Source organism: Hyla sarda, unplaced genomic scaffold (assembly GCF_029499605.1).
Source record: "Hyla sarda isolate aHylSar1 unplaced genomic scaffold, aHylSar1.hap1 scaffold_1851, whole genome shotgun sequence".
In the NCBI taxonomy this organism is placed as follows: domain Eukaryota; kingdom Metazoa; phylum Chordata; class Amphibia; order Anura; family Hylidae; genus Hyla; species Hyla sarda.
This window is the reverse complement of record NW_026608501.1, coordinates 38,997-66,000: the sequence shown is the minus strand read 5'-3', so window position 1 is coordinate 66,000 and position 27,004 is coordinate 38,997. Positions and strand designations below refer to the sequence as shown.

General features: G+C 41.2%; 1 long non-coding RNA gene across 19 annotated transcripts in view; it reads right to left on the bottom strand.

Moving 5' to 3' along the window:
• Window positions 1-11,325: 11,325 nt before the first annotated feature.
• Window positions 11,326-27,004, bottom strand: part of LOC130314980 (uncharacterized) — a 41,793-nt gene continuing 26,114 nt past the window's right edge. For 2 of the 19 annotated variants that reach the window (XR_008862567.1, XR_008862566.1), the window contains exons 2-8: window positions 25,505-25,628; window positions 20,729-22,499; window positions 17,380-20,088; window positions 17,161-17,227; window positions 15,794-15,926; window positions 15,380-15,506; window positions 11,326-11,513 (exon numbers count right to left, since the gene is read on the bottom strand). This is a non-coding gene — a long non-coding RNA (uncharacterized LOC130314980). Of the gene's footprint in view, window positions 11,514-15,379; window positions 15,507-15,793; window positions 15,927-17,160; window positions 17,228-17,379; window positions 20,089-20,728; window positions 22,500-25,504; window positions 25,684-27,004 lie in introns of those variants that run through there. The other 17 variants (XR_008862581.1, XR_008862582.1, XR_008862580.1 and 14 more) reach the window with 17 other exon arrangements.

Here is a 27,004-nt window from a genome sequence, read left to right as displayed (position 1 = left end):
ACGTGGCGTTCAAAGTTGAACGCTGCGTCTAAAGTGAAAGTGAAACCATGCCGGTTAGCTCAAGGAGCTGTTCGGGATCGCCGCGGCGAAATCTCGGCATCGCAAACAGATGCCGAGATCCAGGCATGAGCAGACAAGCGGCAGAATCATCGATCACTGGTTTCCTATGAGAAACCAGTGATCTGTAATAGATCAGTGTGTGCAGTGTTATAGGTCCCTATGGGAGCTATAACATTGCAAAAAAAAAAAAAAAGTGAATAAAGATCATTTAACACCTCCCCTAATAAAAGTTTGAATCACCCCCCTTTTCCCATTTGAAAAAAAAAACATTGTAAATAAAATTAAACATATGTAATATCGCTGCTTGCGGAAATGTCCGAATTATAAAAATATATTGTTAATTAAACGGTTAACAAACCGTTAAACCGCTCGGTCAATGGCGTACGCGCAAAAAAATTCCAAAGTCCAAAATAGTGCATTTTTGGTCACTTTTATATCATGAAAAAATGAATAAAAAGTGATCAACAAGTCCGATCAATACAAAAACTTCAGATCACGGCCCAAAGAATGAGACCTCATACCGCCCCATACGCGGTAAGATAAAAAAGTTATAGGGGTCAGAAAATGACAATTTTAAACGTAGTTATTTTTTTCAGAAGTACGACAAAATCAAACCGATATAAGTAGGGTATCATTTTAATCATATAGACCTACAGAATAAAGAGAAGGTGTCATTTTTACCGAAAAATTTACTACATAGAAACAGAAGCACCCAAAATTTACAAAATTGAGTTTTTTTTCCAATTTTGTCTCAATGATTTTTCTTTCCATTACGCCGTAGATTTTTGGGTAAAATGACTGATGTCACTGCAAAGTAGAATTGGTGGTGCAAAAAATAAGCCATCATACGGATTTTTAGGTGCAAAATTGAAAGGGTTATGATTTTTTAAAGGTAAGGAGGAAAAACGAAAGTGCAAAAACTGAAAACCCCCTGGTCCTTAACCCCTTAAGGACCAAGGACGTACCGGTACGTCCTTGGTCCTGCTCTTCTGATATAACGCGGGGTTACACAGTAACCCCGCGTCATATCACGGCGGGCCCGGCGTCATAGTGAAGCCGGGACCCGCCTCTAATAGCGCGCAGCGCCGATCGCGGCGCCGCGCGCTATTAACCCTTTAGCCGCGCGCTCAGAGCTGAGCCGCACGGCTAAAAGTGAAAGTTCCCGACTAGCTCAGTCGGGTTGTTCGGGATAGCCGCGGCTAATCGCGGCATCCTGAACAGCTGACAGGACAGCGGGAGGGCCCCTTCCTGCCTCCTCGCTGTCCGATCGCCGAATGACTGCTCAGTGCCTGAGATCCAGGCATGAGCAGTCATGCGGCAGAATCGTTGATCACTGGTTTCTTATGAGAAACCAGTGATCAACATAGAAGATCAGTGTCTGCAGTGTTATAGGTCCCTATGGGACCTATAACACTGCAAAAAAAAGTGGAAAAAAAAAGTGAATAAAGATCATTTAACTCCTCCCCTATTAAAAGTTTGAATCACCCCCCTTTTCCAATAAAAAAAAAAAAAAACACAGTGTAAATAAAAATAAAAATAAACATATATGGTATCACTGCGTGCGTAAATGTCCGAATTATAAAAATATATCATTAATTAAACCGCTCGGTCAATGGCGTGCGCGCAAAAAAATTCCAAAGTCCAAAATAGTGCATTTTTGGTCACTTTTTATATAATTTAAAAATGAATAATGAAAAATGAAAATAATGAAAAATGGTACCGTTAAAAACTTCAGATCACGGCGCAAAAAATGAGCCCTCATACCGCACCATACACGGAAAAATAAAAAAGTTATAGGGGTCAGAAGATGACAATTTTAAACGTATTAATTTTCTGGCATGTAGTTATGATTTTTTCCAGAAGTCCGACAAAATCAAACCTATATAAGTAGAGTATCATATTAATTGTATGGACCTACAGAATACATATCAGGTGTCATTTTTACCAAAAAATGTACTACGTAGAAACGGAAGCCCCCAAAAGTTACAAAACAGCGTTTTTTTTTCAATTTTGTCGCACAATGATTTTTTTTCCCGCTTCACCATAGATTTTTGGGCAAAATGGCTGACGTCATTACAAAGTAGAATTGGTGGCGCAAAAAATAAGCCATCATATGGATTTTTAGGTGCAAATTTTAAAGAGTTATGATTTTTTAAAGGCAAGGAGCAAAAAACGAAAATGCAAAAACGGAAAAACCCCCGGTCCTTAAGGGGTTAAGGTGAAAATGGGCTTGGTCCTTAACCCCTTAAGGACCAAGCCAATTTTCAGTGTAGGACCAGAGCGTTTTTTGCACACCTGACCACTGTCACTTTAAGCATTAACCCCTTAAGGACCGGGGGTTTATCCATTTTTGCACTTTCGTTTTTTGCTCCTTGCCTTTAAAAAATCATAACTCTTTCAATTTTGTGATAACATCAGACACAAAATTGGGAAAAAAAAAACACAGTTTTGTAAGTTTTGGGGGCTTCAGTTTCTACGTAGTATATTTTTCGGTTAAAATGACACCTTTTCTTTATTCTGTAGGTTCATACAATTAAAATTATACCCTACTTATATAGGTTTGATTTTGTCGTACTTCTGGAAAAAAATCATAACTTCATGCAGGAAAATTAATACGTTTAAAAGGGTCATCTTCTGACACCTATAACCTTTTTTATTTTTCCGCGTATGGGGCGGTATGAGGGCTCATTTTTTGCGCCGTGATCTGAAGTTTTTAATGGTACCATTTTTTAATTTTTTTTTATAAAGGGTAATGGAGAAAATGCCCCACAAAATATGTAACCCCATCTCTTCTGAGTATGGAAACACCCCATGTTATGATGTAAAATGCTATGCGGGCAAACTACAATGCTCAGAAGAGAAGGAGTCACATTTGGCTTTTTGAAAGCAAATTTTGCAGAAATGGTTTTTGGGGGGCGTGTCGCATTTGGGAAGCCCCTATGGTGCCAGAACAGCAAAAAAAAAAAAAAAAACACATGGCATACTATTTTGGAAACTACACCCCTCAAGGAACGTAACAAGGGGTACAGTGAGCCTTAACACCTCACAGATATTTCATGACTTTGTTAAAGTTTTGGAAACTACACCCCTCACAGAATTTAATAAGGGGTGCAGTGAGTATTTCAACCCCACTGGAGTTTGACAGATCTTTGGAACAGTGGGCTGAGCAAATGCAAAATTACATTTTTTATTTTCACGGACCGCTGTTCCAGAAAACTGTCAGACACCTCTGGGGCGCAAATGCTCACTGTACCCCTTATTACATTACGTGAGGGGTGTAGTTTCCAAAATGGGGGTCACATGTGGGAGGGGTCCATTGTTCTGGCACATTGTAAACACACGTGGCCTTCAATTCCGGACAAATTTTCTCTTCAAAATCCCAATGGCGCTCCTCTTCTGATCATTGTAGTTCGCCCGCAGAGCACTTTACATCCACATATGGGGTATTTATATACTCAGAAGAAATGGGGTTACAAATTGTGGTGGGCTTTTTTCCTATTTTCCCTTGTGAAAATGAAAAATTTAGGGTAACACCAGCATTTTAGTGAAATTTTATTTTATTTTTTTAATTTTCCCATCCAACTTTAATGAAAATTCGTGAAAGACTTGTGGGGTGTTAGGGCTCACTATGCCCCTTGTTACATTCCGTGAGGGGTGTAGTTTCCAAAATGGGGTCACATGTGGGTATTTATTTTATTGCGTTTATGGCAGAACCACTGTAAAATCAGCCACCCCTGTGCAAATCACCCATTTAGGCCTCAAATGTACATAGTGCGCTCTCACTCCTGAGCCTTGTTGTGCGCCAGCAGAGAATTTTACGCCCACATATGGGGTATTTCCGTAATCAGGAGAAATTGCGTTACACATTTTGACAGACCGTGCATGCTGGAAGTTGTACTTTTGCAACAGCTGGAGGCACACTGGTTGGAAAACCTTCAGTTAGGTTCCGTCACCTAACTCAGTATTTTCCAACCAGTGTGCCTCCAGCTGTTGCAAAACTACAAATCCTAGCATGTACTGATCGTCGAAGTGCATGCTGGGAGATGTAGTTTCGCAACTGCTAGAGGTACGCAACTACAACTCCCAGCATGCTGAGACAGCTGTTTGCTGCTTGGGCATGCTGGGATTCGCAGTTTTGCAACATCTGGAGGTCTACAGTTTAGAAATCACTGTGCAGTCGTCTCTAAACTGTGGACCTCCAGATGTTGCAAAACTACAAATGCCAGCATGCCCAGACAGCAAACTGCTATGTGGGCATGCTGGGAGTTGTAGTTTTGCAAGATCTAGAGGGCCACAGTTCACAGCACAGTGATCTCCAAACTGTGACCCCTCCAGCTGTTGCAAAACTACAAATCCCAGCATGACAAGAGTTGTAGTTTTGCAACATCTGGACGGCAACAGTGTAGAGACTACTGTATAATGGTCTCAAACTGTAGTCCCCTAGATGTTGCTAAGCAACTTACCGGCTTCCGTCAGATCCAGGGAGCCGTCCTCTTCTGCCGCACGACATGCCCCCCCCGCCGATCTCCGACACCGATCGTCGCCCGCAGGGTAAGTGGATCTTCAGCGCCGGTCCCCTTCGTTTCCCAGTCCTGCCCCGCCTATTGTGGGTGGGCAGAACGGGGAAAACGAAAGTTAACCCCCCCGCCCCCGATCTATTGGTGGTCGCGTCTAGACCACCAATATCAGGGATAGGAGGGGTGGCACCCCAGCCACCTCACTCCTGTCCCTTCAGGGGGATCGTGGGTGTCTTGGACAAGCGCGATCCCCCTTATTTTCCAGGTCACCATAGACCAATAATGACTCGGAATCGCGCAAATCGCAAGTGTGAATTCACTTGCGATTTGCGCAGATCGCCGACATATGGGGGGGGGGGGGGGGGCTGATGACCCCCCCCCCCTGAACATTTATGCTGGGTGCCTGCTGATCGATATCAGCAGTCACTCCGGTCTGGTAGACCGAAATTCCCACGGGCATACAGGTCCTTAAGTACCAGGCTTGTCGCCCCCCCCCCCCCCCCCAGGGCACATTCACATGGGCAGAGTTACAGTGAGTTTCCTGCTTCAAGTTTGAGCTGCAGCAAATTTTTCACCGCAGCGCAAACTCCAAGTGGGACACTAACTGTAAACCCCGCCCGTGTGAATGTACCATAAAAACACTACACTACCACAAAATAAAGGGTAAAACACTACACATATACCCCCTTACACTGTCCCCCTCCAGTAAAAATTAAAACGTATCATACAGCAGTGTTTCCAAAATGGAGCCTTCCAGCTGTTGCAAAACAACAATTCCCAGAATTTCCAGACAGCCACTGCCTGTCCAGGCATGCTGGGAGTTTAGCAACAGCTGGAGGCACCCTGTTTGAGAATCACTGGCGTAGAATACCCCTATGTCCAACCCTATGAAATCCCTAATTTAGTCCTCAAATGCACATGGCACTCTCATACTTTGGAGCCCTGTTGTATTTCAGGGAAACAGTTTAGGGCCACATATGAGGTATTTCTGTAGTTGGGAGCAATTGCACTAAAAATTTTGGGGGCTTTTTCTCCTTTTACCCCTTATGAAAAGGAAAAGTTGGGGTTCACACCAGCCTGTTAGTGTGTAAAAAAATAAAAATAAAAATACACTAACATGCTGGTGTTGCCCATACTTTTTATTTTCACAAGGGAAAATTGGAAAAAAGCCCCCCCCCCAAAAAAAAAAATTTGTAACCCCTTTTGTGCCGAGTAAGAACATAACCCATATGTGGATGTAAACTGCTCTGCGGGTGCACTACAATTCTCAGAAGAGAAGGAGCACCATTGGGATTTTGGAGAGAAATTTTGTCCGGAATTGAAGGCCACGTGTGTTTACAAAGCCCCCATAGTGCCAGAACAATGGAGTGTAGTGCGCCAGCAGAGCACTTTTAGTCCACACATGGGGTATTTCCATATTCAGAAGAAATGGGGTTACAAATTTTGGGGGGCATTTTCTCCTATTACCCTTTGTAAAAATGTAAATTAAGGGGAAAAAAGCATTTTAGGGAAAAAAAATATTTTTTTTTTCATTTACACATCCGACTAACAAAAAGTCGTCAAACACCTGTGAGGTGTTAAGGCTCCCTGTACCCTTTGTTACGTTCCTTGAGGTGTAGTGTCCAAAATAGTATGCCATATGTTTTTGTTTTTTTTCTGTTCTGGCCCCATAAGGGCTTCCTAAATGAGACATGCCCCCTAAAAACCTTTTCAGCAAAATTTGCTTTCCAAAAGCCAAATGTGACTCCTCTTTTGAGCATTGTAATTTGCACGCAGAGCATTTTACATCCTAACATGGGGTATTTCCATACTCAGAAGAGACGGGGTTACAAATTTTGGGGGGCATTTTCTCCCATTACCCTTTGTAAAATGTTCAAGTTTGGGGGGAAAAAAACTGCACTTTAGTGAAAAAACTTTTTTTTTTCATTTACACATCCGACTAACGAAAAGTTGTCAAACACCTGTGTTGAGTTAAGGCTCACTGGACCCCTGATTTAGAATTTTCTCCTTCACTTTGCTGCTATTCCTGTGAAACACCTAAAGGGTTAAACTTTCTGAATGTCATTTTGAATACTTTGAGGTGTGCAGTTTTTATAATGGGGTCATTTGTGGGGTATTTCTCATATGAAGGCCCTTCAAATCCAGATTTTGAAAATTGTGTGAAAAATTTGAAAATTGGTGCTGAAGTTTGAAGCCCTCTGATGTCTTCCAAAAGTAAAAAAAATGTCAACTTAATAAAGCAAACAAAGTGGACATATATGTGAATCAATATATAATTTATTTGCTATGTCTATTTTCCTTACAAGTCGAGAGCTTCAAGGTTAGAAAAATGCTAAATTTCCAATTTTCTCATCAAATTTTGGAATTTTTCACCAACAAATGATGCAAGTATCAACGAAAATTTACCACTAAAAGTAGAATATGTCATGAAAAAACATCTCGGAATCAAATTTATAAAGTAAAAACTTATTAATGCTTAAAGTGAGAGGTCAGATTTGAAAAAAAAAAAATGCTCCCGTCCTTAGGGTCATAATGGGCTCCGTCCAAGGGTTTAACCGTTACATGACCTTGAAGTGCAGGAGCTGTGCCCATTTCATAAGCTGTGAGAGACGGCTATTATCAGAAGCAATCCCGCAGCTCATTAAAGGGGTATTCCAGGCCAAAACTTTTCTTTATATATCAACTGGCTCCGGAAAGTTAAACAGATTTGTAAATTACTTCTATTAAAAAATCTTAATTCTTCCAATAGTTATTAGCTTCTGAAGTTGAGTTGTTGTTTTCTGTCTAACTGCTCTCTGATGACTCACGTCCTGGGAGCTGTGCAGTATTCTCCCATCATGCACAGCTCCCGGGACGTGACATCATCATTTAGCAGTTAGACAGAAAACTTCAGAAGCTAATAACCATTGGAAGGATTAAGATTTTTTAATAGAAGCAATTTACAAATCTGTTTCACTTTCCGGAGCCAGTTGATTATATATATATATATATATATATATATATATATATATATATATATATATATATATATATATATAAATATAAAAGAGGTTTTACCTGGAATACCCCTTTAACCCTTTAGACGCCGTGATCAATGCTGATCATGCGTTTTAAGGTAGAAAATGCTGATGCCTTATACGTTACGCAAATAAAACATGTTATATGGAATAGCGCAGAGTGAGCTCAGCCAGACAGCAGTGTACGTTTTTCAAATCTTGTGCAGAGGAACAGCTGACCATGATAACCAGATTCCAGCTTTCATTTTTTTTAAAGCCTTTCTAAAAATAAAAGCTGAAATCCAGTTGGTTGCTATGGGCAACTGCTCCTGCACAAGGTTTGACAAATCTCCCCCTATGGCCATGTTCACACAGGAATGTCTGCACGGAAAATGTCCATACAGACATTCCACACAGTGGAGCACTGGCAGAACATGCTAGAACTGCTCACAAATGCTCCGCCTCAGACAGCAATGCTTTTCTGAGCGGAATCCACGAGAACAGAACAGGTTCAATGTTGTTACTGGCGTCAGAATAAGGATTTCCGCAGTAGATGTTGCTGCAGGGGCGACTGTTGTGCGATGTAGAATATTTATGCGGAATTCCGCACGGACCTTCCGCTGTGTGAACGTAGGCTACGGCTATGTTCACATTGCAGAATTTTCTCTACTTCTCCATGCAAAAACCATGGCACCCAAGTCATTTTAACCCCTTAAGAACGCAGGGTTTTTCAGTTTTTGCATTTTCGTTTTTTTGATCATCACCTTCTAAAAATAATAACACTTTCAATTTTGCACCTACAGATCCATATGCAGGCTTATTTTTTGCGCCACCAATTGAACTTTTTAATGACAAAACTTTTTAAAGGCGAAACCAGAAAAATAAATATTTGTGGGGCAAAATTGAAAAAAAAAAAGCAACCCATTTTGTAACTTTTGGGGCTTCCGGTTCTATACAGTACGCTTTCCTGTAAAAATGACACCATATCTTTATTCTGTAGGTCCGTACGGTTACAAGGATACCTAGTTTAGTATTTTACAGTTATAACTACATGCACCAAAATTTGTATGTGTAAAATTGTCATCTTCTGACTCCTATAGCTTTCATTTTTTCCATATACAGGGATATATGAGGGCTCAGTTTTTTGCGCCGTGATCTGAAATTTTTTTATCGGTACCATTTTTTTTTATGGGACATTTTGATCGCTTTTTACACATTTATTTAGGATACCCAGTGACTAGAGATGAGCGAACTTACAGTAAATTCGATTTGTCACGAACTTCTCGGCTCTGCAGTTGATGACTTATCCTGCATAAATTAGTTCAGCTTTCAGGTGCTCCCGTGGGCTGGAAAAGGTGGATACAGTCCTAGGACTGTATCTAAAAGTGACCAAAAATACGCAATTTTGGACTTTGGAATTTTAGATTATAACATTATATTTTTATAGTTCGGACATTTACGCACACGACGACTTTTTTATTTAAATTTTTTTTAAATGTGAAAAGGGGGGAGATTTAAACTTTTATTAGGTAAGGGGTTGTTAAATCACATTTAGTAACTTTTTATACACTTTTTTATGGCACAAGGGCATTAAGATGGGGGGGGGGTGACGACTATCCTCCCTCCCTCTGATCCCCTTGTGCCATTATCCCTCCCCCCTCTATCCTAATGCCCGTGTGCTATAAAAAAAAGTGTAAAAAAAAAAAAGTCACTAAATGTGATTTAACCCCCTCGGATTCCCTTTTGCCATATCTGATAATAAAAGCACAAGGGGATTAATATGGGGGGTGATTAATTGTGCCATCATTCCCCCCTTCCTCTCATTCCCTTTTGACATATCAGATAATAATGGCATAAGGCGATTAAGATGGAGGGGGGATAATGGCAAAAGGGCATCAGAGGGAGGGGGGGGGAATAATGGAACAAGGGGTTAAGTATCGCATTAGTATAAAGGAAAGCACACGCCTTTTGTCCACGGGTACCCCTCGCGCGCAAGTTCCGCATGAGGAGTACCCGCAGACATGCTTTCAGCCTTTGTGGGTACAGTCGCTAAAAAGGTTGAGAACCACTGTTCTAGAGGACACCTTATCACTGGATCATGGGGGGGGGGGGGGGGGGTTGGTGGGTGGGTGGGTAAAACAGTACATTTACACGCACCGTTATACAGTTACCTCCCCATAAAAAAATATAAATAGCCCGTAGGGTGGTGTTTCCTAAAGAGGGAGATTCCAGCTTTTGCTAAACTACAACTCCCAGCATGCCTGGACCGTCAAAGGCTGTGAGCTATAGTTTTGCAACAGCTGGAGGCTCCCTGTTTGGATAACAGTGCCCTACGGGCTAAATTTTTATGTGGGGAGAGAGTAACCGTATAAAAGGTGTGTAAATGTAGTGTTATAGGGGAGATTTATCAAAACCTGTCCAGAGGAAACGTTGCCCATAGCAACCAATCAGATGACTCATTTTTCAGACGCCTATTAAAAATGAAAGATTTGATTGGTTGCTATGGGAAACTCAGCGACTTTACCTTCAGAGAGTTTTTGATAAATCTCCCCCTTAGGCTTCTTTCACACTATGTAAGTGGTTCCGTTACAAACGGACATTAAGGGTTTTTTTGCCCCCACTTTAACTGCCCTTAATGTCAGTTATTGTAATGGAGCCTAACGGGAGTCATAACGGGCAAAGAGGATCCCATTCACTTGAGTGGGATTCCACTAGCGTCCGTTAGAACTCCTGTTATTGTGGCCGAATATAGCGGGAGGAAAATACGTTGCTTGCACTAACGGCAATGTGAAAGGAGCGTTACTCTATTTCATTTATTATTTCATGTATTGCTGATCAGTAACAATTATTGATCAGCAGGTATAGGGGCAGGTGGCAGACTAAAAACTCTGAGCATGCCCTTTGGCTGTCCAAAGGGCATGCTGGGAGTTGTAGTCATGCAACAGCTAGAGGGTATATTTTTCCCCTAACACTCTCTCCAAGGGGAATCAAACCATTTAGACTTGAATCACATTTCTGGCCCTGACCGTATTCCTCACCTGCATGTTTATTTATTATTGTAGTTGAGGTTCTATTCTGATTGCTTTGCTTTCCTGCCTGGATTGGGGGGGGGGGGGGGGGGGGGGAAGAGGGGGATTTGATGGGAACTTTGGGGAGGGGAGGGGTGGGAGGTGTACTCAGTTACCTGGGCCTAACCTTGCGTTTTTGTTCTCAGACATGCTTATTTGGGCCCTTAGTTGTCGTTTATAATGCAGGGTATGCCCCATTGCATTTCTGTACAAAATGTTAACTTAATAAAGAAATGTGGAAAAAAAAAAAAAAAAAAAAAAAAGTTATTTTTAACATGACACTTTCTGTTCAATTTTCCACCATAAATAATATTTAGTTGCAGCGTACGTTTTATGGTAAAATTGCAAACATGCCCTCTTTGGAGGAGGAAGAGAATCAAAAATCAAAATATCCTATAGCCTCAAGACCAAAATGAAAGGTGTCATTAAAAAGGGGTTAAAGAGGACCTGTGATAGTTAATGTAGATAGCGTAACCTCAATAAACTCTTTTCTATAGCATGTCAAACAGTCACCCCCCACCCCCCTTAGGTAGTGAAACGGGGGGGGAACAACGTGATAATATGGGCTGTATTTGGTAGTGGTGGGTGGATTCAGCACTGACTGCACCTAATGAACATGATCTCATAAGAACCCAACAAAGGCACTTTAAAAAGTATAATACAATTTTATTTACAGAATAGCAAGAAATAAGTTAAAAAAAAAAAAAAACACATTTAGTAGAAGACATGTATATTTTATGTAAGAAAAAAAATAAAAATGTTTAAACTTTTGTAACTGGGACAATGGAGCCCGGGCAGGTTTTCATGTTGCCAGAGATTTTCATAGTGGAAACTGTTGATTACTTCACAGAACAAAGTGCAGAAGTGAGGATCTGGAGACGACAAAAATAAATAAAATAAAAAGTTATATATTCATCTGATTTTAGAGTTTAACCGTTACTTCAGCCAACCTAACACTAATACGAGTTTCCCAATAGCAGTTCCACCTGACCCTCATTTACTTTTCAAACCCAAAACAGCAAAAACAGTAAGTTGGTGAAATAAATTTCATTAAACTGGAGATATGCCAATCTTTGGAACCACTGACTCATTTAATTTATTTAAAGTAATCAAAAAGGAGGTAAGATGCTGCTCATCTCAAATATCCATCTTGAAAAACTAAGCTCCTCCTAACAAAGCAATTAGTAGTCTACCACTCATCTACCAGCAGAAAGGCTTGGATCCCCAATGAGGGATTATTAAAGAGTACCTGCCACCAAACTAAAAACTTTTAAATATATTGTTCCTTATGCAATTATAAGACACTTGCCGTAAAGGAAATCTGTCAGCTTGCTCCCCCACACTAACCAGCGGTACTGGCTGGTAGTGTGGGGGACACTAATCAGTTTGATGCATACCGTCCCCGGATCCGCCACGCCATTCGCCCGCTATCTTCTTTATATGCAAATTAGCTGCTAACTGGCATGGGCAGGGTTACTGCCTTCATCTGGCACTGTGGTACAACTGCTGCCTGGCCCACAGCACCACCCGGGGCTTATGAATATTCATGTTCTCCCTCATCATCTCCCTCTCCTCCCCGCTGATTTCAGGACTCGACTGCGCTGAAGAGGCTTCCGGGTGTAGATAGGAAGCCAGCACATGCGCAGTGGAGTCCTGAAATCAGCGGGAAGAAGAGGTAGATGATGAGGGAGAACATTAATATTCATAAGCCGGGCGGTGGTTACATCACAGTGCCAGATGAAGGCAGTAAAGCCGCCCTTGCCAGTTAGCAGTGAATTTGCATGTCAAGAAGAAAGATCAGCTTCCCCCGCACTAAGAGCGACAGTTTTTCTTTTAGGATGGACCCATTTTACACCTTAATGACCAGTTTTTTTTTTAATTTGACATGTTTCTCTTAAAAGGGTAATAACTTTAGAACGCTTTTTCTGAGCGGAGCAATTCTGAAATAGTTTTTTGTGACATATTTTACTTAAGTGGTGCATTTTTGTTACCACATGCAGCATTTTTTGTGGAAAAACTCCAAAATATTGTGAAAAATTAAAATTCCTGGCGTTTAAAAAAAATATTTTTATGGTGTTCACTGTGTGTAAAAGTGATGTTATATTTATTCTGGGGGTCGGTACGATTGTGGCGATACCAATTTTATATAGCTTTTTATGTTCTTTCCTTTTCTGAGCAAAATTCTTTTCCGCCATTGTGTGAGGGCTTATTTTTTGTGGGACAATCTGTACTTTTTATTGGTATCATTTTTGCGACACATGCTACCTGCTGCCATAGCAACCAATGCCGACCAGCGATAGTATTGCGGCACCACTGTTTGTGAACAGGGGGAGCACCCTCCCCCTGTCAACACCGTAGTTGCCGTGATCAGGATTGTATCTGATGCCGGGACCTGGGGCTAACAGCATGCGGCAGCGGTCGCGGTGCCGCACGCTATTAACCCTTTAGACACAGCATTCAAAGTTGAACGCCGCGTCTAAAATGAAAGTGAAAGCTGCCCGGCTGCTCAGGACCACCGCAGTGAAAATGCAGTGTCCCGATCAGCTAGGACACGAGCGGAGGTCCTCTTACCTGCCTCCGGCGTGTCCCCTCATCAATTTATCGCTCCAGGCCCGAGATGTAAGCTTGAGCAATCGACCGCTGATAACGCTGATCATTGCAAAGCTATGGCTTTGCAGTGAACAGTGCTGGCAATCAGTGTGTGCCGTGTTATAGGTCCCTATGGGAGCTATAACAGTGCAAAAAAAAAAAGTGTAAAAAAAAAAAAAAAACAGTTAATAAATGTGATTTAACCCCTTCCTTAACCCCTTAAGGACCAAGGGTGTAATGTTACACCTTGCGCCCTGGTACTTAAGGACCAAGGGCATAAACTTACGCCCTGGCGTTTTCCGGTCCTTGCCACGCAGAGATTTTCTGCTATTAACCCTTGCAAAAATGTGAAATTTGAGGGGGAAACATTTTTTGTGAAATTTTTTATTTTTTTTTACATATGCAAAAGTCGTGAAACACATGTGGGGTATTAAGGCTCACTTAATTCCTTGTTATGTTCCTCAAGGGGTCTAGTTTCCAAAATGGTATGCCAGGTGTTTTTTTGCTGTTCTGGCACCATAGGGGCTTCCTAAATGCAACATGCCCCCCAAAAACCATTTCAGAAAAAGGTACTTTCCAAAATCCCCTTGTCGCTCCTTCGCTTCTGAGCCCGCCGAACACTTTAAATAGACATGTGAGGTATGTGCTTACTCGAGAGAAATTGGGCAACAAATACAAGTATAAATTTTCTCCTTTCACCCCTTGTAAAAATTCAAAAATTGTGTCTACAAGAACATGAGTGTAAAAAATGAAGATTGTGAATTTTCTCCTTCACTTTGCTGCTATTCCTGTGAAACACCTAAAGGGTGAAAACACTTACTGAATGTTATTTTGAATACTTTGTGGGGTGTAGTTTTTATAATGGGGTCATTTATGGGGTATTTCTAATATGAAGACCCTTCAAATCCACTTCAAACCTGAACTGGTCCCTGAAAAATTGGAAAATTGCTGCTGAACTTTGAAGCCCTCTGGTGTCTTCCAAAAGTAAAAACACGTCAATTTTATGATACAAACATAAAGTAGACATATTGGAAATGTGAATAATTTTTTTTATTTGGAATATCCATTTTCCTTACAAGCAGAGAGCTGCAAAGTTAGAAAAATGCCAAATTTTCATTTTCTTCATAAAATTTTGGGATTTTTCACCAAGAAAGGATGCAAGTTACCACAAAAATTTACCACTATGTTAAAGTAGAATAGGTCCCGAAAAAACAGTCTCTGAATCAGAATGATAACTAAAAGCATTCCAGAGTTATTAATGTTTAAAGTGACAGTGGTCAGATGTTCAAAAAACGCTCTGGTCCTAAGGTGTAAAATGGCCTGGTCCTTAAGGGGTTAATAAAAGTTCAAATGACCCCCCTTTTCCCATAAAAAAAAAAAAAACACATAAATAAAAATAAATCTAAACATATGTGGTATCGCCGCATGCATAAATGTCCGAATTATAAAAATATGTCATTAATTAAACCGCACGGTCAATGGCGTACTTGCAAAAAAATTCCAAAGTCCAAAAGAACGTATTTTTGGTCGCTTTTTATCTCATGAAATTTTTTTTTTTTATAATAAGCGATCAAACAGTCCGATCAATACAAAAATGGTACCGCTAAAAACTTCAGATCACAGTGCAAAAAATGAGCCCTCATACTGCCCCATATGCGGAAAAATAAAAGTTATAGGGGTCAGAAGATGACAATTTTAAACGTATACATTTTTCACGATTTTTTACAGAAGTACAACAAAATCAAACCTATATAAGTAGGGTATCATTTTAACCATATGGACCTACAGAATAATGATAAGGTGTCATTTTACCGAAAAATGTACTGCATAGAAACGGAAGCCCCCTAAAGTTACAAAATGGCTTTTTTCTTCAATTTCGTCGCACAATGATTTTTTTTCCGTTTTGCCGTAGATTTTTGGGTAAAATGACTGATGTCACTGCAAAAAAATAAGCCATCATATGGATTTTTAGGTCCAAAATTGAAAGGGTTATGATTTTTAAAAAAGCTGAGGAGGAAAAAACGAAAGTGCAAAAACTGAAAAACCTGTGATCCTTAAGGGGTTAACAGTTAACTTCATGTGACAAGCTAAAAGCTTTATACTACAGTACTGGGGTATAAGAAGTCAAAATGAAAACCTAAGGACTTACCATATGATTTTGGCAAGATGTCAAGACTTCTGCTAATAGCATGTCTGGAGCTGAGTATGGTAAGGTAGGAAGTTGTTGAATGTTCATTACATGGTCTTCTATACCGGGTAGTAGAATAAACTCATACCTACAAGAAGCACAAAAATTTACAAGATGTACTGTGAAATATCAATCAATCAATTAACATCTTCCTGCTAAAATAGTTACCCTGATAACATACTGCACCTCTTAAATCTATCTTAGAACTAAACTCCTACCAAAGAAAAACTAGCCTAAATAGCAGTCTTCCACTGATCCACCAGCACAAAAAGGTTTGGATCCACAATGGGGGGCTTATGGACAGTTATGCCTTCAAGTGACAAGCAGATCGCTTTGTACTGCCATTCTGTGTGAGAAGCTGAAAACCTGACCTACCATACTATTTTTGCTAGATGTCATGTCATGTCTTGTCTTGTCTTATGTAGATTCAATGACTGGTAAGGTAGTAAGTTTAAGGTTCTTGCCATGGTCTACTACTACACCATGTAGTAGAATGAACTTGCCAAATCTACAAAAAGGAAAAAAATATTTAGTTATTGTAGTGACCATCAATATACTGCAAGTTTCCAATCCTAAGAACCAATAGCTTAACAAGTAACCAAAATTACGCAAAAGGTAAGACATGGTTTGCCTAGACTAAATCTTAACTACCACTGAACTACCAACACAAAAAATTGGATCCATAATGTGGGGGTGGGTGATTTGAACAATTATGCCTTCAAGTGACAAGCTAATAGCTTTGCATTGCTATGGATTTTCTCATTTTAAAGTAACCACCCCATTTTTATTTATTTTTTTGACCACTGCCAAGAACTGATGGGATTTGTGGTTATTAGACTATGTTGCAGCTGCTTAAGGTATAACCGTGAACTGCACAGCCTTTATTTGCAAACAGAAGAGGTTCTTAGCATACCATTTGGCCAAATAGTGCCATCCCACCATGGAAAGGTGACCTCATGGGGACAGACCCTATACAATTGAAATCCCTCTTTTTTTCTCAGCAGTCAAGGGCTGACGGCAGCTGTGGTCAGACTATGTGCCAGCTGCTCATGGTAAAATAGCGGCTACAGCCATCTGTGATTCCCCCCAAATAGAAAGAAATACAGCAGTATACCCTTTACTCTAAAATATATGTATTCAACACTGCTAGAGAGGTTCTTAGCATAATATTTGGCCAAATAGTGTGTACCGTCCCACCACGGTAAGGTGACCTCATTGGGACGGACCCTACACTAAAGATATGCCTCTCTTGGGCTTTTTTTATTAGACTATTTGTTAATTAGACTATGTTGCAGCTGCTTTTTTTTATTATTTTTGGCAATGAGGAACAGGAAATGCGGTGACTGGCAACAAAAGCCAGGGAAGGCGGGGCAGACTGGCAACAAAGGCCAGAGAAGGTGGCGACTGGCAACGAAGGCCAGAGAAGGCGGCGACTGGCAACGAAGGCCAGAGAAGGCGGCGACTGGCAACGAAGGCCAGAGAAGGCGGCGACTGGCAACGAAGGCCAGAGAAGGCAGCGACTGGCAACGAAGGCCAGAGAAGGCAGCGACTGGCAAAGACGGCCAGAGAAGGCAGCGACTGGCAAAGACGGCCAGAGAAGGCAGCGACTGGCAAAGACGGCCAGAGAAGGCAGCGAATGGAAAAAGGCAAGAGACAAAAAGTCATTTAATTATGTAATTAAACAAATTACCCCCTAAATATAACACATTTAGACAAGAACAGACATGATTTCATTTACTTACGTGTAGGTCCATAATTCCAGCCAGGGAAGATAAGTAACACCTGGAGAAAGCAAACTGATAGATACTTCTAGAACAAGAATATGACATAGGTCAAAGTTAGTAACTGATTGGTCTGACAGCAGCACCTCCCAGGTGTTTGTTGTCTTACACAATAGAACAGCTTCTGGAGGAAGCACAAAGACACAGGCTATTAGAACAAGTCAATGGCATAGGCCTTACCGTCTCATCGTAGCTCCTTCCAGTCTGGTAAGATGCTCATCTCACTCTTTCTTGGGTATCAGTGTCCAGGGCTAGCAGACAGCATCAAATATTCTTGCTCTACAGGAAAAGAATTCTAAAAAAAACCTACCTAGATACTTGTGAGAAAGACAAAAGCTGTTAGAAAATGAAGCAATAATGAAGAGCAGAACAAACACAAAAGATAAAAAAGCTGCATGTTAAAAACAACAATGATAGTGGCTGCAAATCCTCAGTCGAGGTATCAGCCATACTTACAGCTAGGACTTTCCTAATACATTCTTACCTTCATTTAGTAGGCACTGACTATTTGTTCTACTGATGCTGAATAGTATATGACGATAACAGAAATAACTGTTTCTTTAAGTTTAACTAGTTACTAAGGCTATCGACACATGGTGCCACATTGATAACTCCCCCAAGTTAGCAATGCAACAAGTCATGCATAGGTAGCTACTACCTAACCAGCTGGTACTAGGAATGGGGCTGACATTCACCATAGAATTATATGGTAAATTGCCAAATTTGATAAAGACTGCCACGGTAGGCAGCAACTGGCAAAGGCAAGAGACAGAAAGTCATTTAATTATGCAATTAAACAAGTTACCCCCTAAATAGAACACATTTTGAAAAAACAGACATGATTTCAATTACTTACGTGTAGGTCCACAATTCCAGCCAGGGAAGATAAGCAACACCTGGAGAAAGCAAACTGATAGGTCAAAGTTAGTAACTTATTGGTCTGACAGCAGCTCCTCCCAGGTGTGGGTTGTCTTACACAATAGAACAGAAATATGAAGACACAGGCTATTAGAACAAGTCAATGGCATAGGTCTTACCGTCTCATCGTAGCTCCTTCCAGTCTGGTAAGATGCTCATCTCACTCTTTCTTGGGTATCAGTGTCCAGGGCTAGCAGGCAGCATCAAATATTCTTGCTCTACAGGAAAAGAATTCTAAAAAAAACCTACCTAGATACTTGTGAGAAAGACAAAAGCTGTTAGAAAATGAAGCAATAATGAAGAGCAGAACAAACACAAAAGATAAAAAAGCTGCATGTTAAAAACAACAATGATAGTGGCTGCAAATCCTCAGTCGAGGTATCAGCCATACTTACAGCTAGGACTTTCCTAATGCATTCTTACCTTCATTTAGTAGGCACTGACTATTTGTTCTACTGATGCTGAATAGTATATGACGATAACAGAAATAACTGTTTCTTTAAGTTTAACTAGTTACTAAGGCTATCGACACATGGTGCCACATTGATAACTCCCCCAAGTTAGCAATGCAACAAGTCATGCATAGGTAGCTACTACCTAACCAGCTGGTACTAGGAATGGGGCTGACATTCACCATAGAATTATATGGTAAATTGCCAAATTTGATAAAGACTGCCACGGTAGGCAGCAACTGGCAAAGGCAAGAGACAGAAAGTCATTTAATTATGCAATTAAACAAGTTACCCCCTAAATAGAACACATTTTGAAAAAACAGACATGATTTCAATTACTTACTTGTAGGTCCACAATTCCAGCCAGGGAAGATAAGCAACACCTGGAGAAAGCAAACTGATAGGTCAAAGTTAGTAACTTATTGGTCTGACAGCAGCTCCTCCCAGGTGTGGGTTGTCTTACACAATAGAACAGAAATATGAAGACACAGGCTATTAGAACAAGTCAATGGCATAGGTCTTACCGTCTCACCGTAGCTCCTTCCAGTCTGGGCAGATGGGCGTCTCACTCTTTCTTGGGTATTGGTGTCCAGGGCTAGCAGGCAGCATCAAGCATCAAATATTCTTGCTCTACAGGAAAAGAATTAAAAAAAAAAAAAAAAAAAAAAAAAACTACCTAGATACTTGTGAGAAAGACAAAATCTGTTAGAAAATGAAGCAACTTGAAAAACAAAGAGCCGAACAAACACAAAAGATTAAAAAGCAGCATGTTAAAAACAACGATAGTGGCTGCAAATCCTCAGTCAAGGTATCAGCCATACTTACAGCTAGGACTTTCCTAATTAATTCCTACCTTCATTTAGTAGGCACTGACTATTGTTCTACTGATGCTGAATAGTATGTTACAATAACAGAAATAACTGAGGGTTAACTAGTTATTATGGCTATCTACACATGGTGCCACATTGATAACTCCCCCATGTTAGCAATGCAACAAGTCATGCATAGGTAGCTACTATCTAACCTGCAGGTACTAGGAATGTGGCTGACATTCACCATAGAATTATATGGTAAATTGCCAAATTTGGCAAAGACTGCCACGGTAGGCGGCGACTGGCAAAGGCAAGAGACAGTCATTAAACAAATTACCCCCTAAATATAACACATTTTGACAAGAACAGACATGCTTTTATTTACTTACGTGTAGGTCCACAATTCCAGCCAGGGAAGATAAGGAATACCTGGAGAAAGCAAACTGATAGATACCTCTAGAACAAGAATATGACATAGGTCAAAGTTAGTAACTTATTGGTCTGACAGCAGCTCCTCCCAGGTGTGGGTTGTCTTTCACAATAGAACAGCTTCTGGATGAAGCACAAAGACACAGGCTATTAGATCAAGTCAATGGCATAGGCCTTACCGTCTCATCGTAGCTCCTTCCAGTCTGGGCAGATGGTCGTCTCACTCTTTCTTGGGTATTTGTGTCCAGGGCTAGCAGGCAGCATCAAATATTCTTGCTCTACAGGAAAATAATTTAAAAAAATAAATAAAATAAATAAAAATAAAAACGTACCTAGATACTTGTGGGAAAGACACAAAAGCTGTTAGAAAATGAAGCAACTTTTAAATGTTAATTAAAAAAAAGAAAAAAGAAAAAAAGAAGGAGATCTGCAGTGTTAGACACTTCTCCCCTATCTGCAGTATAGGGGATAAGTGTCTCATTCCGGCAGTCCAAACGCTGGACCACCCACAATCTCATGTATGGGGCCCCGGCTCTGCAGCGGCCCTCTCGTGCAGGAGGCCTGCCACAGCGTACACGCCCCCTCCATGTATCTCTATGGGAGAGGCGGAGATGCAGTATGGAGAAGGCGTGACTACCTCAGTGAGGTCAGAGACATGTGCATTAGCTGCGCAGAGCCACAGTAACGCCGGGTCCCCGTACAGGACATTGTGTGGGGGTCCCAGTGGTCGAAGCCCCCCACAATCAGACACTTATGCCCTATACTGTGGATAGGGGATAAGTGTAACACTACAGGGCTCCTTTAAGGGTATATAGCACAGTGCAAAATGGATTAGGATAAATAAATGAATAAATTAGGTACAAAGACACAGGTTATTAGAACAAGCCTATGGCATAAACCATATAGGAAAGATCTTACCGTTTTAACGCAGCTCCTTCCAGTCTGGGCAGATGGGCGTCTCACTCTTTCTTGGGTATTAGTGTCCAGGGCTAGCAGGCAGCATCAAATATTCTTGCTCTACAGGAAAAGAATTCTAAAAAAAAAAAAACCTACCTAGATACTTGTGGGAAAGACACAAAATCTGTTAGAAAATGAAGCAACTTGAAAAACAACAACAAAGAGACGAACAAAAGATAAAAAAGCTGCATGTAAAAAAACAACAATGATAGTGGCTGCAAATCCTCAGTCAAGGTATCAGCCATACTTACAGCTAGGACTTTCCTAATTAATTCCTACCTTCATTTAATAGGCACTGACTATTGTTCTACTGATGCTGAATAGTATGTTACAATAACAGAAATAACTGAGGGTTAACTAGTTATTATGGCTATCTACACATGGTGCCACATTGATAACTCCCCCATGTTAGCAATGCAACAAGTCATGCATAGGTAGCTACTATCTAACCTGCAGGTACTAGGAATGTGGCTGACATTCACCATAGAATTATATGGTAAATTGCCAAATTTGGCAAAGACTGCCACGGTAGGCGGCGACTGGCAAAGGCAAGAGACAGTCATTAAACAAATTACCCCCTAAATATAACACATTTTGACAAGAACAGACATGCTTTTATTTACTTACGTGTAGGTCCACAATTCCAGCCAGGGAAGATAAGGAATACCTGGAGAAAGCAAACTGATAGATACTTCTAGAACAAGAATATGACATAGGTCAAAGTTAATAACTTATTGGTCTGACAGTGTGGGTTGTCTTACACAATAGAACAGCTTCTGGATGAAGCACAAAGACACAGGCTATTAGATCAAGTCAATGGCATAGGCCTTACCATCTCATCGTAGCTCCTTCCAGTCTGGGCAGATGGTCGTCTCACTCTTTCTTGGGTATTGGTGTCCAGGGCTAGCAGGCAGCATCAAATATTCTTGCTCTACAGGAAAAGAATTCTAAAAAAAAAAAAAAACCTACCTAGATACTTGTGAGAAAGACACAAAATCTGTTAGAAAATGAAGCAACTTGAAAAACAACAACAAAGACGAACAAAAGATAAAAAAGCTGCATGTAAAAAAACAAACAATGATAGTGGCTGCAAATCCTCAGTCAAGGTATCAGCCATACTTACAGCTAGGACTTTCCTAATTAATTCCTACCTTCATTTAGTAGGCACTGACTATTGTTCTACTGATGCTGAATAGTATATTACAATAACAGAAATAACTGGATTATTTAGGGTTAACTAGTTATTATGGCTATCCACACATGGTGCCACATTGATAACTCCCCCAAGTTAGCAATGCAACAAGTCATGCATAGGTAGCTACTATCTAACCTGCTAGTACTAGAGATGGGGCTGACATTCACCATAGAATTATATGGTAAATTGCCATTTTGAAAAGATTTATTACAATAGGTGACTAATCTACAGTTTCACTAACTGATTCTTTAGGTTTAACTAGTTATTATGGCTATCTACACATGGTGCCACATTGATAACTCCCCCAAGTTAGCAATGGAACAAGTCATGCATAGATAGCCACTATCTAACCTGCCGGTACTAGAGATGGGGCTGACCATAACGGTTATCACAAAAACAGACAAGGTATATAATGAACACCTTCTGGATGAAGTATAAAGATAGAGTGTTATACAACAATGACATGGCAGAAGTGATAAATCTAGATACTTAACTTTCCAATAGCAGCTCCTCCCGGTTGGGGCAGACATCTGGTAACTGGCAAAAAAAAAAAAAGCAGTGGTGTCAGAGCATACTGAGACTTCTCGTTCTTAGGCTAGGTTCACATGCAGTATTTTGGTTAGTTTTTGAGCCCCATTTGGTTAGTATTTTATGCCAAGTGAACCACCACAATAAACTATAATGGAACAATTTCCACTTTTTTGGTGGAACTCGTGTTACTGACCAAAACCATATGCTTGAAGTAATCAAAAACTGTCTAATGGTAAAACTGTCTTTTTCAAATAAGAACCGAGCTTTCATTCTATGAGAGCCCCATATGCCCGGATTGCTGCCAGAAAATCTTAATCCTTCCAGTACTTAGCAGCTGTATGCTCCACAGGAAGTGCTTTTCTTTTTGAATTTATTTTCTGTCTGGCCATAGTGCTCTCTGACGACACCTCTGTCCATGTCAGGAATTGTCCAGAGCAGGAGAGGTTTACTATGGGGACATTTCTTCTGCTCTGAACAGTTCCTAACATGGTCAGAGGTGTCAGCACTGTGGTCAGACAGAAAATAAATTAAAAAAGAAAAAACTTTCCGCAGAGCATACAGCCGTTGATAAGTACTGGAAGGATTAAGATTTTTAAATAGAAGTCATTTACAAATCTGTAAGACTTTCTGGTACCAGCTAATAAAAATAAAAAAAAATAAGAAAAAATAAATTGGTTTCCACTGGAGTACCCCTTTAACTTGCCTTTTGCAGCTGTCCAGATGCTGCCAATATAGCTCTCCTGTCCTCCAGCCCCTGTCTTTCTGCTTCTGGGGTCTGACAAGTTACACTGTGATCAGCCAATTGGTGACCAAAATGATGTCCCTCAGCTGGTGATTGGCTGAGCAGCAGTGTGATGTATTAGGCCCCTTGTATTGGGTAATGTGTATGCAGTAGAGCTGAGCGAGTGGTCATGTGTATGACGCAGAGTTGAGTGTGTGCATGGTCATGCTTACACAATAACACATTCAGCTCTGCTCCATACACATGCCGCACACTAATTTCTGCTACATGTAACATGATCACACACTCAGCTCTGGTACATGAACACAGTGTTTACCAACCAGGGTGTCTCCAGCTTTTGCAAAACTTTTGTTTGGCGCACACACTGCTGCTCCAGCACTTCTAGCTATGTGAGCAGTGCAACGCGGAAAAATATCACAGCTCTGTAAAGTGTGAGGTGGAGAAGGAGTGCATGGTCGAGGCGGGGGGGGGTGGACGTTTCGATATTTGCGCAAATTGAGTGTAAATTAGACAAAGAGGTAGATCTGTTTCTACAATAGACACCTAATGATAAATGTGTCCCCCAGTATACACATCGCACATTACATATACACACATACATTATATAAAACACACACGGACACCTCCCACATAATACATACACACCTCGCACATTATATATACACACTCACTATATACATGGACACCTCGCACATTATATATACACACTCACTATATACATGGACACCTCGCACATTATATATACACACTCACTATATACATGGACACCTCGCACATTATATATACAGGGTGGGCCATTTATATGGATACACCTTAATAAAATGGGAATAGTTGGTGATAACTTCCTGTTTGTGGCACATTAGTATATGTGATTGGGGGGGAGACTTTTCAAGATGGGTGGTGACCATGTCGGCCATTTTGAATCCAACTTTTGTTTTATACATGGACACCTCGCACTAATATATATATATATATATATATATATCACACAGAAAAGAAAACGTCCGGCACTCGGGAGGATGCAGGTAAAACTTGTCAATGGCTTTATTCACATGCTTAGGCAGGACACAATAGATTGTGTCCTGCCTAAGCGTGTGAATAAAGCCATTGACAAGTTTTACCTGCATCCTCCCGAGTGCCGGACGTTTTCTTTTCTGTGTGATTTCTACTAAGCCGGGAGCGGTACCGGTGTCCGTAGCACGAGATAGTGCAGCAAACGCGAGAGTGGTGAGCAGCCTGACCTTATCTGCATATATATATATATATATACACACATACACATTACACACACTCACCATACACATGGACACCTCGCACATTACATACCCACACACTCACCATACACATGGACACCTCGCACATTACATACCCACACACTCACCATACACATGGACACCTCGCACATTACATACCCACACACTCACCATACACATGGACACCTCGCACATTACATACCCACACACTCACCATACACATGGACACCTCGCACATTACATACCCACACACTCACCATACACATGGACACCTCGCACATTACATACCCACACACTCACCATACACATGGACTCCTCGCACATTATATATATATATATATATACACACACACATACATACACACTCTCACTATACATAACACCTATACACTGGGTTCAGTATATACACACACACACACACATCATACACACTCACTATATACATGTACATTTTCACCATATTGAAGGCAGGTAGGTCTATGGTCTCCCAGTGGCTGCAGATTCCTCCCCATACTCTACACCCGATTGTTAAGGGAGCACAGGCTGGATCTCCTCTTAAGGTGGCGGGGGGGTCCTCCTTAGTGACACCATTGTTTATGGGGGATCATTTTTTGCACCCCAATCTGTAGTTTGACAGTACATTTTTTTTTATTGTTTTGATGCAACTTTAACTTTGGGAGTTGCAATTAGTTACTAACTACAACTCCCAGCATGCCCTGATACAGCCTATAGCTCAGCAGCTGCCCCATATAAAAACTACAACTCCCAGCATGTTGCACTTTAGTATAGGTCAGTGTTTCCCAGCCAGGGGTGCCTCCAGCTGTTGCAAAGCTACAACAGCTGGAGGCGCTCTGGTTGGATGAATACCGGCCTTTGCATTGCTGGTATTTCTAATAGATCCAACTTGCACAGTAACACCTGGAGATCACAGATCCCACATGGAGGATCAGTAAAGCATAGGAAACATGTTCTTAAAGAGCCCTCCACACAATTCTACCACAAGCTTCCTTACTTACTATGGTCACAGTTTCCCTCCAAAAGTCTGCTGCACAGCTGTCCTCACTCATGCATGGAGCTTGAACTGCACTGAAGCAGCTGTATTTAAGGATCCTTAATTAGCTGGCCACGCCTCCTCCAGAGCTGGAATCACAAACACCCTTTCAGTGCTGAACAGAAATAAATGGTGAATAAACATATAGGGGGAGATTTATCAAAACCTATGCAGGGAAAGAATGAAGCAGTTGCCCCTAGCAACCAATCAGATTTCTTTCATTTTTCACAGGCCTCTTTGTTTCTTTCATTTTTAAAGAGGCCTGTGAAAAATGAAAAATCTGAATGGTTGCTACGGGCAACTGAATCACTCTTTCTCTACACAAGTTTTGATAAATCTGCCTCATAGGGAATCTCCTTGTAATAAGGATGGGCCGCCGGCCCATCGTGAAACTGATGATCCCTGCTGCTGGTTCGGTTCTGCCCTGGAGTGGTGAGTGAATAAAAGTAGGCCTCACCCAAGCAGGGCTAATGGTGACAAAACTACAACACCCAGCATGTCCTCATTGTAAGGGCATGCTGGGAGATGTAGTCTTGCAACAATGGGCGGGTTGCATTTTTACATCTGGTGCCTCCAACTGTTGCAAACCTACAACTCCCAGCTTGTCCTCACTGTAAGGGCATGCTGGGAGTTGTAGTCTTTCAACAGCGGGTGGGTGGCATTTTTACATCTGGTGCCTTCAGATGGTGTAAAACTACAACTCCCCGCATGTCCTGTAAGGGTATGCTGGGAGTTGTAATCTTTCAATATCAACGGGTGGCATTTTTACACCTCGGTGCCTCCAGCTGTTGCAAAACTACAACTCCCTGCATGCCCTCACTGTAAGGACATGCTGGGAGCTGTTGTCTTACAACAGCGGCGGGTGGCATTTTTACACCTGGGTGCCTCCAGCTTTTGCAAAACTACAACTCCCAGAATGCCCTTACAATGGGCCATGCTGGGAGTTGTAGTCTTGCAACAGCAGGCAGGTGGCATTTTTACAACTGTGCATGCAGTTGTTGCAAAACCACAACTCCCAGCGAGTCCTCACTTTAAGGGCATGCTGGGAGTTGTAGTTTTGCTCCCATCATGCAAGTTGAAGTTTAGGATCAGGGTGCCTCCAGCTGTTGCTAAACTACAACTCCTGGGCCCCTTATTTGAGTATTGGCTGTACCCCCTGATGGTGACCCTGTGTACAAGGTAGGGCAAGCGATTAAGCCTGGTTGTCCCCTATTGGGACTGTTTTGTCTCCTATTGGGTGTGTCCGCATCCACTATTGGCAGTGTCCCCTATTCGGAGGCTGCAAATACATGACTAAATTTAGTAAGTTAATTTGTTTTCCCTTAGTCTCCTCAGCAGCACAATGGGGAGTTTTGCAACAGCTGGAGGCACAGTGTTTGGGGAAAACTGACGTACAGTATTTTTGGTGGCGGAGGCAAGTGTAAGGCTAGGTTCAGACTACGGAATTTCTGACAGAAATTCAGAC